Genomic DNA, 14,293 nt, shown 5'->3' on the forward strand with positions numbered 1-14,293 from the left:
TCATACAACCTTCCATCTTGGCCTTGGGCTTGGCTAGTCCTTCTGCTGGGAATGTTTTTCCCCAGGTATCCTCATGACTTGCTCCTTTCCTTCCCTTGGGGCTTCATTTGATACTTGCCTTCTCCCCAAGGACTTCCCTGGTCACTCTATTTAAATTATAACCCATCCTTGACAGCCTTTATCCTGCTTCCATGATTTGTGTTTTGCTGAGGGATTTTTCACTAACATAATGTATGTTTTAGTTACTTATCTTGTCTCTACTCCTCCACCCCAAAGTAAGCATCTTGAATACATGTATCTTTGTCTGTTTTGCTCTTTGCTATATCCCCAAGGTCTCGATTAGTGCCTTGCCTATAGTAGGTGCTCAATAAATGTATGTCCGATGAATGAATATAACATTATAGGTTTAGAATTTTGCTGCACAACAGAAAACTCAAACAACAGGGGCCTGTTCAGGCCAGTAGGGTGGCTGCACAAGGCCATCAGGGGGCCTGGCTGTCCAGCTTTCCTCTCTGCCATCTTTGGTAGGTGGCTTTCTTTCTCCCCATGGTGTTCTCATGAGTATGGGGATGTTCGCCTCACCTCTGGGCTCCCCTTCATGCTCCAGGTTATAAAGAAGGAAGTGACTGGGAGGAAGAGGTTCCACCTACATCAGGAAAGCAAAACTTTCTAGAAATGCATAGCACATTTCTACATGTATCTCTTTAGCCAGAAATGAGTCACCCCAAGCTATGGGGGAGAATAGGAATTATAGTCTCATAGAAGGATGCATTAACACTCTAAAGGAAATCAAGATTCTGGTAGTAAGGTGAAAGGGGAAATAGATATCAAATAAGTGACTTATACCATCAGCCACATCTGGCCTTTGATTTTGTTCTCAACTGGGATAAGTATTTAGAGGGTAGAACTTGGAGAACTCCTAGGACTCCAGAAAAGCACAAAAAGCAGAAATGCTAATTTTCCAAGGTCAGCCCAAACTTCCTCTGCAGTGTAGTCTCATAACTGCTCATGACCTTCCTCTGTCATCGGGCTTACCATTGATTCTCATGTTTACCATTGATTCTCAGTCCTTAGTAGTGCATGTAGCCTGTAGTAGATGCTCAGGAACTATTCTTATAATAAATAAGTGAAAATTTCATTCTGGGGAGTATGTACATACACACATAGGTACTTATATATGAGTGTCTAAATGCCTATGTTCCATTTATTGCATGCTTCCTTTATGCTAGTCATATAATGTCTATTCAATTCTGCCAATAACCCTGTGAAGCCAAGAGTGGCACCCCATTTTGTGGTGAGAATTATAAAAGTCTCCGTTTCAAGGCTCAGTAACCTTAAGGAAGCTTTGCAGGAACTAATAAGTGGTAGAGATAAGACTCAAAGCCCTAGGCCACTGACTCTAAAGCCTATGTACCCGTGATCACAATCATTCATTTAGTTATTTAACAAATGTATACTTGGTGCTTACTGTGTGCCAGGCACTGTCATTTAGAAAATATTTCTCAAATCAAAATACTTAAATTTTAAGACAAAGAAATTAAAATATAAATGTCCAATATGTTTTTATCTGTATGTTTTCTTCTGAAAGTTTCCAGGTAAAGAACACACCCATGTACCTTCATTGTCACATGCTTATTTTAAATTTCTCAACTAGCATCATTTATGTGCATTTTAATTTGTTTAATGAGATTGTAAATTACTTGAGATTAGAGAATATGTCTTATCCATTGTTGAGTTCCAATCCTAAACTTGCCTGCATTGCCTGCAGTTAAGACAGTAATGGACACACTGAGCTCAATAGATTCCTGTTGGATGAAACAGAATTGGTATGAGATTGGGTTCTTGGCTGCAAGCAACAGAAACCTGTCCTGAGTGATTTAAGCAGGCAAGGGATTATTAGAGTGACATAGCCTGCAGAATCAGTTTTATAATGTTGACAGGAACTAAAAGAGGTTACATGGCAAGAATACAACCAAAGTCATGGCTGGTTAAGCTGCCACCACTGACACTACCCCAACTAGACACTCAGGCTGTCATTGCTGGATATTGAATGCTGATGTTCACTGCTGGACTACTGTATCAGCTAGGTTATGCTGCAGTAACAAACAGCCCTATGTTAATGTCTTAAATGACAAAAGTTAAGTTTTTACTTCCATTATCTGTCTCCCACGGTGGGAAGGATGACTCTGATCATCAGAGTTGTTCGAGATCCCAGGCTGATAGAAACTCCAGCTCAACTCAGGTGTTTGTGATCCCAGAGGCTGGAAAAATGAAGAGCATGAGGCCATTTGTACATCAGCTCTTGAAGCTTCTTTCTGATGTACCACATGCTACCTCCCTCTCACATTTCATTAATGAAGGCAAGGCATATAGCCATGCCTAATTTCATAAGGGGTGAGAAAGTACAAATCTATTAAGTATCCCCAAGGAGAATTTTTATATTTGTGATGAGCTTTGATGACTTCGCAAACTCCAATACTACCTCCACCATGAATGTTTGCTTACTAGCTTTGCAATTTGTGTTACTCATTTAAAATTTAAAATTCTGGCAAGAGTGTCTCACTGGCACATTGCCCCATCAAAAAGACACATGAGAGAAGCCACATGCTGGTCAGCCCTAACACCACAAATATGACTGATTTTTTCCTCTTCTTTGTTAGTTGGAATTTGCACTGCTGGTCAGTTAAGCCTGTTTCTACCAGGGTAATGCATTCTAAAAAGGATCTCTAGATGTGGGCTAACCTTTGCATTCTTTGAAGAGATAGTGCTAGGTATTCAAATCATTTTTGGTTTCTGAAAAGGAATACGTTAATAAAGGAATATGTCTTATTTATTCTTATGCCCTAGGACTCAGCATTCAATACGTATTAGTCCTACATGTTTCTGAAGTATTTTTCTAGATTAAAAGCTATTGAAAAAAAGTTGGGGGTCAAATAATTGTGGAAAATGCTGGATTCATTTAGTCATTCTTTGTGATAGGCAACCTCTAAGCTGGGCAATGATCTGCATCTCCTGTTATTCATACTCTTGTCTCATACTCTCTCCCTGAGTGTGGGCTGAGTTTATTGACTCACTTCTAACAAATACACTACAATAGAAGGGAAGGGATGTCAATTCTGAGATTAGATTATAGAAAGAGTATGGCTTCCATCTTGGGTTGTCTCTGTTGCTCTTTTGCTTTGGGGGAAGTCAGCTGTCCTGCTGAGAGCTGCCTATATGACAAAGAAGTGCAGCCTCCAACCAAGAGCCAGGAAGGACCAGAGGCCCATGAACAGTCATGTGAGTGATCTTGTAGGTGGATCCTCCCCAAATGAGGCTTGAGATGATGGCAGCCAGGATGACACCTTAATCTCAGCCTATGTGATTCTGAAGCACAGAATCCAGTTAAGCTGTGCTTGGATTCTTGACCCATGGAGTCTATGAAATAATGTTTTAAAATGTTGTTTTAAAGTGCCAAGCTTCAGAATAATTCTTTACACAGCAATACATAACTAGTATATTCTTTCATTCATTCGATAAATATCAAAGTGCATGATGCAAGTCTCTCGGGACGTTTTAGTGATCACAATAGAACTGAGTTCGGCCCTTATGGAGTTAATTAATTTAAACCTGTTTCTATCCTACAGGAATAAATAGAGGCTTTAATATGTAAATATTAATCATGAATCTCTAAAAGGGGTAGAAAGTGTTTGGTGGATCCCAAACTTTTAAACATTTTTTTTTTTGGCTTGGCATTTTATAGGGCTAATGTTTTGTGGAACACAAATTAGAAAATTTTCTATTAGCTAAATGAGTTAATGAATTAAACTTGTAATTTTAAAGGCTTAAACTCCCCTGCAAAAATTTCAGAGTATGCCCCCCTTTGTTCATTATGAGCTTAATAGGGATTCTTCTTTTCCTGGACCACAGGCACACTTGCACTAATTTATTTAGCAAACATTGACTGATTATTTGCTATGTTGCAAGCACGGCAAGCACTGGATTGTTGCTTGGGCAATGGTGCTGCTGTGTTTCTCCCTAAGTCTATTTGGAAATTAGCTAATTGTTTCATTTTGGGAGTAACGGTTTCAGTCACAATATTTGGGCAAAGAGCAAAGGAGAGAAAGAATGGAATTGGCTGATGTTAAAATCAAAGCCTCACTGAAAACAGTAATGTGTATTAAAGCAGAGAATTGTCCTCAAGGAGAGAAGACATAATCCGTATTGAAATAGTGCCTGAAACACTTTATTGTACTGTATTTAAAGTGTTTAAAGAATGCTTGGAACAAATAAAGCCCTGAAAAGGTCTTTCAAATTGAAATGAATTCTTGGCGTGCTTTTCCCTCAACGACTAAAGTCTTCCCCACAATAGCCAGCATCAGAGAAGCAGTAGGCGGAAGCCAGGCTTTTGTCTTGATGTCTAATGTGTATCAAGTGTTTCATATTTGGGGTAGAAAGCGGGGAGAAAGGGACACCTCGTTTATGAAACAGACTGAAATGGCAATCTTATTTTGTCTTTGGTGCACTGCTCCTGAGGAATTCACGTGACATTCCCAGATTTAATGAGGTAGTAAATGTGCTGGGATCAACCTATCAGCTAACGATATCCCATTTTTATCCCTGGAAGGCATCTGACGTCTGGATTTATAGAAATAAGGCAGTGCTGGTGTTGGTAAAGAAGAAGCAGGATGGACTGACAATTCAAAAGTAAAATGTACAGATATAAAATAAGATAAAAGATAAGATAATCTTTATCCCTTTAAAATAGGGCAGACATTTTTAACTTATGAACCTTAAAGAGAAGAACGGACAAATTTAACCATGAGAAAATTAAAATCTTCTGAAAGCAAAGTAAATAAATAAATTTAAGGGGGAAGATGACAAGCCATGGAGAATTATCTGCAATATATATGACAGAGAAAGACTTAGTATTTTAATTCTATAAGTAGTTCATATAAACCAATAAGAAAAAGACATCTCAGGGCCAACGGGGTGCTGCTTCCTACTTGTATGGTCTTGGGCAAGCTGTTAAATCTCTGAACCTCTGTTTCCTCATCTGTAAAATGAGCATTATAGGGTTGTTGTAAGGGTTAGGCAAGCCAATACATTTCATGCACTTGGAATAGTACTTGACATATTGGGAATGGTATATAAGTGTTAGTTATTATTTCTCTTAAAGTGATACATAGAAAAAAATGATCATGGCAAGTGGTGCTGATGTAGTAGAGACACAGGCTGCATGCTGCTAGAGGGATATAAATTAGTCCAGTCTTCTTGGAGGGCAATTTAGCATCACGCATCAAACTCTTAGAATGCCCTGGACCAAACTCCAATACAAGAATCTTTCCCAAGAAAATAAGAAGTCAAACATATGAAGAAATAGCTGTAAGTGGTTTCTTTTCAGAACCGTGTATATTTATGCAATACTGGAAAGGACACAAATGCCCAATAATAACAGATTCAGTAAGCAAATTATTGAACATCCATTCAGTAGACTATATCACCATTACAGATGATGTAAGCAAAACCACTATAAAAGGCATTTTGGGGAGAATTCGAATATGAAGCATATATTATTAGATAATACTATTATGTCAATGCTGTTTCTTGGTGTGATAATGATCTTATATTTCCTTGCAGGGGAATATAGGATAATACTGAAGTGTTATGTCTGCAGCATACTTTCAAGTGGTTCGGGGAAAAAACATATATATATATATGTTATTCCTGATATACATAAAATATCAGAGAATGAGAGAAAGCAAATGTTAGTAATGGTGAATCTGGGTGAAGGATGGATGGGGTGTTTATCAACTTTTCTGTTTAAAATTTTTCAAACTAAAAACCTGGAAAAATATAAGCAAACATTTGAAGACCCAGAAAAAAATGATATATTTCAATGAAATAAAGGTCTATAAATCAGTATATATAAATCAGTATGATCCCACTTTTTGTTAAAAGATTAGGGTTAGATAACAGTAGCTGGTATTTTTGTGGGAGCCTTTCTATGTGCCATATACTATGCAAAGCACTTACAGGCATTGTCTCATGTCATTATAACCCCCCATTAGGTTTAGGAGGCATTACAATTTTTCCCACGTAAACAAACAGCAGATGAAAATTCAGAGGTTAAAACCTTATCTAAAAACCACATATCCAGCCACTGGTACTTAAACATGGGTCTTTATGACCTTAAGCCCACACTCTTAACTATTAATACTACTCTTTTGCACAAAGAGCAGGAGGCTGCCGCAGCTGCTGAAATTATATTGATTGCACTTCATAATTATTGATAAGGGTGGTAATGGAGGTACATGTTCAATGCTTTAAAGAAGCATAGCAAAGGGAGGGACCAGTTCTGTAGGGCAAGACAGGAGTAGTGCGGTAGTTTTTACCAAAGTGGTAACATTTGAGCTGGGCTTTGAAGGATGCATAGGAGTACAACAGGGAAAAAAAAAAAAAAAAAGTAACAGTATTCAATACAGAGGAAACAGCAGAACAGCATGAGTAAAGACACACACTGTATTTAAGAAACTATAAGGACTATCATTTGTTTTTAAAGAGCGTGGGGGTTGGTTATCAGAGCAGGGTGGTAGCTAATGAGGTTGGACAGAGACCAGCACTACTACCTTCTGATGGAATGGGAGCTAGTGTAGAAGAATGATCCAGGCAGCAGAGTAGAGGTAAGTTTGCATGGACAGTAAGTCTGGCCCTGGGGACATCAAGTGAGGGCCTCTTGGTAACAATTCCAACAGAAGGTGATGAGTGATTTTACCGGGATAAGGGCAGTGGGAAAGCATTACGTGGATACCCTCCCTAATACATACCTGTCTTGCAATATGATAAACTACCTACATGTGTGTCTTATCTCCTTGATGGGTCCTTTGCTTGTCTGTACTCATAACCATGCCCGGCATTCTCCTGCCCTGCCTTGCCTTGCCAACTTTGTATCATGGGGAACTCCCCTTCCCAGACTCTCGCCCTCCAGCGGCTTGGTAGGTTTAGCCAGCGGGTGGCCCTGGCAGAAGATGGGAGGTAGGTGGAGAGGAGATCCCTGGGCTTTTGTGTCCCTGTCTGTCTGCTTCAGGTTGTGTTCCTGGCAGCAGCTGTGTCTTACCTTTGAGTCCAGATCCTGCCAGGCAGCCCCTCCCAACACAGGCCTCTTCCTGCTCAGTCTCTACAGTGGTTCTAGCTTTTGTCGGTTGGCTTGGCTTCTGGTAATATAATTTCCTTCCTTGTCCCTTTAGCCTTAGGGGTGGCTGAGGTGGCCTGCTGGTGCAAATTTCCCAGCTGCCTCCTCCCTGTTCTTTTTTTTTTTTTTTTTTAAACAGAGTCTCACTCTGTCACCCAGGCTACAGTGCAGTGGCATAATCTGGCTCACTGCAATCTCTGCCTCCCAGGTTCAAGCGATTCTCCTGCCTCAACCTCCTGAGTAGCTGGGATTACAGGCGCCTACCACCACACCTGGCTAATTTTTGTATTTTTAGTAGAGATGGGGTTTCACCATTTTGGCCAGGCTGGTCTTGAACTCCTGACCTCAAGTGATCCACCCACCTCGGCCTCCCAAAGAGCTGGGATTACAGGCGTGAACCACTGCACCCAGCCCTCCCTGTCCTTTTAACTCCTCAGCTCTCCCATGCCTGCTGTAAATTATTCTTTGTATTAGATTCTTTCAGATTAAAACACCTAGAGTGGCTTCTATTCCCTGGCTGGACTCTGACACATTCCCTGCCTACAGCAGAAGTTCCTAATGGACAGAGACTCTCTCTATTTTTAGAATTCCACAGGAGGAACATAGTGGTTACTCAAGAATTATCTGTTTGATTTCCTGGTCTCAGATCCCATTGGTGGTTCTCATCGGCTCTCCTGTGTGGGGTCTGCAAAGAGAAGATATGAGGGAAAGAGGAAGGAGTTCTTAATTCTCCTTCCAGGGGCTTTGCTTGGGTTGTGGAGTAGTTTCCTTTCATTCATTCATTCATTCCTTCAATCAACAAACATGTATTGAGTGTCCAGTAAATGCTGGGGATATAGAATGAGCCTTTCCTTGTGGAGCTCACCTATTACTAGGGAACTTTGGTGCACCGAAAAGGCATTGGGGAGATGAGGCTGGTCCACTTTTCCCAGAGTCACTGACTGGAGAGGATCTGCTTAGGAAACAGAGACTTTCTGGGTAAAAACAACAATAGTAGTATCATTTTGGAGGCAGATTCTGTGCTGACACACCTATCCATTCACTCCAATTAGCATTTCTTGAGTACCTAGTATGTGCTAGTTGATGGGGTTTACAGTAGTGAATGAGACAAATAGGTCAACATCTTCATGCCTCATACAGTCTAGTTGAGGTGACAGATATTAAGCAAATAATGAGATAAATCTATAATAAAAATCAGAACACGTACACTGAAAGAGAAGTAAATATCCTATGAGAGTTGATAGTAGGAGAACATGACCTAGCTTGGGTTTTCAATGGTCAGGTCAAGTCTCCCCAAGGAAGTAAGACCCAAGAAACGCCTGTCCTATTTTCTTACTGCTGAGTTCTTGTCACCAACATTCTCAGATTTTAACAGACCAGATTGCCTGAAGATAATGAACTTGGAAAGGTTAGCATTTCCTCCAGAGTCTGTCAGTTCAACTGACCTCCTATAGAATAACATTCCTGGTGGAGCACAACACTGCATTTGTGGTAGCTGTAATGATTGTCCACAAACATTGCAGTTCCCTTTACAGGTGGGTGTTAAGATTGTAGTTTCCTGCTCCTTTGGGGTTAGATGTGGCCATGTGCCTGGCTTTAGCAGATGAAAAACAAACAGAAGCGATGTGGGTGTGTAATTTCCAGGTGAAAACCTTGAAATGTCAGTGTTATTCTTATGGCTTCCACCCCTTTTTCCGCCTCATCAGTTTTAGAAGCGTGTGTTGAGGGTGCTTCCAGGGAGAGAGATGATGGCTTTACCACTATGACAAAGGGAGCCTGATGCCCAAGACATAAAGGATCACTGCTGGGAGGGCCATGCTCACATTGGGATATGTTCGGACAACCCCCAAAGTTAACAGGTACAACTATACTCCTTGTTTTAAAAGTTGCCCTTTTAAAGCTCTTTGAGGGCAGACATGGTGGTTCACGCCTCTAATCCCAGCACTTTGGGAGGCCAAGGCGGGTGGATCACTTGAGGTCAGGAGTTGGAGACCAGCCTGGCCAACACAGTGAAACCCCATCTCTACTAAAAATACAAAAATTAGCCAGGCATGGTGGCAGGCACCTGGAATCCCAACTATTCGTGAGGCTGAAGCAGGAGAATCACTTCAATCCAGGAGGCAGAGGTTGCAGTGAGCTGAGCCTGGGTCACTACACTCAAGTCTGGGAGACAGAGCGAGACTCCACCTCAAAAAAATAAAATAAGTAAAGCTCTTTGAGTTATGTGACCTATCTGCTCTGCAAATGAGCGAGCCATTATGTCAGCTTTGCAATTCTGTTTCAGGAGAGAGTTCAGAAGTGGAAAAATACATCTCTTTCTGATTTGAAGCAGACTGAAACTGGGTGGGTTCACTTATAATCATCTACCCAGTAGGAGAGTCTTCCATTCACAACACAGACATTAGCCTTAGCACAAAGATCATTGCGGAGATTTACACATACTGTCTATGCATTTAGGAAACAGCTGATATTTGCATGGGGTGTGCTCAGAAATGATGCAGTGAAACATATAGAAGTTGATCATTCATGTGTGTAATTCTCAAACTTCCCCTTTTCTGAAATTCATTGCACTTGCCGCTCTTATTAAAGTCCTTTTATCAACTAAAAGCTCAGCAAAGGCAGGCTTCAGAAGGGAAGCTGAGTCTCCATAGCCTCCTATAACCAGTACTTACCTGACCTATAATAAAAGTAACCAGTACTATCAAGCATTTACAGTGCTAGCCAGACACTCTTCTAGTTATCTCATTTAAACCTCACAGCTTAGCCTCTGAGGAATGCAGTATTATCCCTGACTGAAGATGAAGAGCAGAGGCCATTACTTTTGATTGCAAAACCATAATTTCGTGCCAACTTAATAGTTAAGTAGTAGAGACAGGCTTCAATCCAAGTGGTGTTTCTTGGTACAATCATACACGGTAAATGCTCAGAAAACACCAACATGTATGAGTTCAGAACTCAATATGTGGTGAGGCTAGTTTGTATTATGGTGTTGGATTAGTTGTTGTGCTTACTCTTTGGTTTCTAAAATGCTGAAAGGCAAAGTATTATATTAGTACTCTGATTGACAGGAAGGATTCAAAATAGTGGGTGAAAATAACTTTGTTGTCTTTTAAAATAATTTTGTGGCTCTGATAAAAATAATATCTGTTTATTATAAAATGTTCAGAAGTTAAAAAAAAAAAAAGAAAAAGAAGAAAACATCAGAATAAAACTAGAATAAACAAAATTCAATTAGCCGGGCATGGTGGCATGCACCTATAGTCCCAGCTACTCGGGAGGCTGAAGCAAGAGGATCCCTTGAGCTCAGGAGTTGGAGGCTACAGTGAGCACTCCTGCCACTGCACTCCAGCCTGGACAACAGAGTGAGACCCCATTTATTAAAAATCACCAGAAATCCAACAAACTAATTATAGCTATTGTTTCTATCCTTTCAGGCAAATTGACACACTTGTACACATATTTAGCTCTACATAAGGCGTGGTACATAAACAGGATCATAGTACATGTACTCTTTCAAACCTATTTTTAAAAGCATTTCTTCATGCACCAGTACGTTGTAGAAATACAGATCACCATGATTATTCTTTGCAACTGCTTTAGATTGTTTCTCAAAGTCCTATGTGACAACATGACCAAGGGCTTCCTTTGTATTTTAAAAAAATGTATAAAGATCACCTTGGATAATATCAGAAGACGTGATTTCTGGGAAGTCACAAGGAATACCCATTGACATTTTGATATATATCAGTAAACTACCCTCCCCAAATGTATGCCCTGTCGTGACATACATTCATCATCACTGGTTTGATAAAGCTTTGCCAATCTGGTAGGCAAAATAATCCTAGTAATTTAATTTTTAATATATTTTTAAACTTTAGTAAATGTTTATTATCTAGTAGTGTTTCTTAGAGGATAACATATATTACTGGTAGTTTTGAATAGTTACTGTATTAGTCTGTTCTCACTCTGCCAATAAAGACATAACTGAGACTGGGTAATTTACAAGGGAAAGAGGTTTAATGGACTCACGGTTTCGTATGGCTAGGGAGGCTTCACAATCATAGTGGATGGCACATGAGGAGCAAACTCACGTCTTACATGGCAGCAGGCAGGAGGACTTGTACCGGGGAACTCCCCTTTATAAAACCGTCAGATCTCGTGAGACTTATTTGCTTACCATGAGAACAGTATGGGAGAAACTGCCCCCATGATTCAATTATCTCCACCTGGCCCTGCCCTTGACATGTGGGGATTATTACAATTCAAGGTGAGAGCTGGGTGGAGACACAGCTGAATCATATCAGTTATTTAGGTACAACAAGTTTCCTCCCAGCATCACTTACACCAGTTAGTAAGCAGGAAGAACCAAAGGGGGAATCTGAACACCAATGAAAGTATAAACATACAACGGAAGAATATCTTGTACACACACACACACACACACACACACACACACACACAGAGAGAGAGAGAGAGAGAGAGAGAGAGAGAATATTTTGGAAGAATATTTGATGGCATGGGGAAATTATTATACTATAAAGTTTGAGAAAATTTTTGAGGAAAAATCACAATGTGAAATAATTTGCAGATAATCCCAACTGTGTTAAAATATATGTGTTTAAACAAAAAGGATGGGGAAAAAATTAAAAAGGCTAGAAGGAAATACTGCAAGAAGTTGTTAATATTGGTTACCTCCATGGGATGGGATTTCGGGTGACTTAAAGATTCTTAATTTTTTGTGCTTGCAGACACTGAATTTTCAAATAGTATGGGGCTAATATTTACCATTTGATTGACTTGTGTATTGTTATCAGTGTGTGGGGTCACTCACTTGCAGTTGCTTAACAGTATCATGAATGATTTACTTTCGTCAACCAAATGGACGTGTGCTTTGGTTTATTCATAATTCTAAGGATCACATTCATTCGTACTAGCACTACGTTGTGGGCAAGATCCCTGCATTTAAGAACTGTGCCATCTGAAAGGGGAGAGAAGACATTTATAGCATAAGAAGAGGAAAGAGCATGTCTGCTGAGAAATGGCAAAGTCTCCTAGAGGAGGTGGCATTTCAGCCCAGCCTTGAAGGATAAGTTGAATTTTTAATGAAACATTTGTTTTATTTTTCTTCTGACTCTATAAGAAATAAGTGCTTATTACAGAAAACAGAAAAATGTGGGAGCTATTAACAGATGTTTATAGGGTTATTATCAAGGTGGAACACTGTGCCAAATCCTACAGAGTGTATTTTAAAAATCTCATTTAATCCCCCTTCCCTGCTTCCAGAAACTCTATAAAGTGAATGCGATTACTTTGTTCATTTCAAAGGCAAGGAGATAGATGTGCAAAGGGATTGAATGAGCAACTTCAGGATACGTGATTGGAAAAGCAGCAGAGATAGTACTGGAACCCAAGTCAACCTGGTGCTGTAGAAGAAAGAGTCAACATACAGTCCATTGCTCCACTGCTTTCAGTCTCCTTTTTCCTCTCCATGAGGCTTTTCCCTCATGGAGAAAACGAGGATTCTCTTGTTCCCTGCATTCTACTGAGTGTTCATCACTTTCGATAGATGATGGTAACTGAAGGCATGGGGTAGGTGAGATCACCAGGGAAACATGCAGAGAAGAGAGAAAGGCCTTGGGAACAAGCCCTAAGCTCAGAAATGGGACACCTTCCCATATCAGGGCTGGAGGAGAGGAGGCAGCATCAGGGAAAACACAGTGGAGCTAAGCTTGGATCTGAACATTACTGGTTGAGAAGAAAGGATGGAGAAGTGGAGGTGGGAGAAGAGTGCCACAAGCAAAGGGAATAGCATTTGCAAAGACATAGCAGATGCAAGAGACAACATGTTACCTTGGAAAATCAGCAAGCGATTTCAGGATGGCTACAGCATAGGATGCATGCATATATGAGTATGCCTGCCTATGAGTGCATGCATGTTTCTGTGTATCTGTGTGAAGGTGTGTGAATGTATCTGTGTATATCATGTGTCTATATGACATACATTAATCATCACTGGTTTTATAAACCTTTGCCAATCTGGTAGGCAAAATAATCCTAGTAATTTAATTTCTGTTTTTTAATATATTTTTAATCTTTAGTATATGTTTATTATCTAGTAGCATTTCTTAGAGGATAACATATATTACTGGTAGTTTTGAATAGTTACTGTATTAGTCTGTTCATGTGTCTACATGAGTGTGAGTGTGTGTACAGAAGGCTAGGGTGATGAGACCCTAGAGAGGAAGTACAAATATCTCTTCAAGAGAGAGATTTTATTTCATTTAGAAATATACTCAGAAGTGGCATTACTGGATCATAGGGTAGTTCCATTTTTTATTCTTTTTATTTGAGTGAGGGGAACTTCCATACTGCTTTCTGCAATGTCTGTACCAATTTACATTCTTACCATCCATCAATGTACAAGGGTTCCCTTTTCTCCACATCCTTGCCATCCATCCCTTATAAAAGATTTATGATATTATGGAAAGAGTCTGGAAACACCGTGAGATCTGGAAACAGATCCCTGAAATCCAGTTAATCAGTAGAAATTTTAGCTGGAAGGTAATGGAGAACCTTTGCATTTCTTTTCTGATAATTACAAAAAATGATAAAATGAAAACCAGGCTTTCAGAAGATTCTTGGACTGGATGGTTTGAAGAAGGTAGGGGCAGGAGAATAGGAGACCAGTTGGTAGGATACTATAATAGTGAAAGTGGGAGGTGATCAGCGTGTATATTAGGATGGCAGCTATAGGGCGATAGCGGATTTGAGGCTCACCGGTATGAGAAACATGAGACAATTCATGAGGTTACCTGAGAGAGTCTATTGACTCCCACCCCCTCCCAGCTTTACTGAGGTATGATTGAAAAATAAAAATTATCTATATTTAGGGTAGACAATGTGATGTTCTGACATACATGTACATTGTGAATGATGACCACAATCAAGCTAATTAACAGATCCTTCACCTCATATAGTTACCTTCTGTGTATGATGAGAGCACATGAGATCTACTCTTTTAACAAATTTCAAGTATATAATACGTTATTATTAACTGTATCAGCAAGCGATATAGTTTGCTGATATATGCTATACATTAGTTATCCAGAACATATTTCTCTT

The sequence above is a fragment of the Macaca fascicularis genome, chromosome 11 (genome assembly GCF_037993035.2).
Source record: "Macaca fascicularis isolate 582-1 chromosome 11, T2T-MFA8v1.1".
Taxonomy (NCBI): Eukaryota; Metazoa; Chordata; class Mammalia; order Primates; family Cercopithecidae; genus Macaca; species Macaca fascicularis.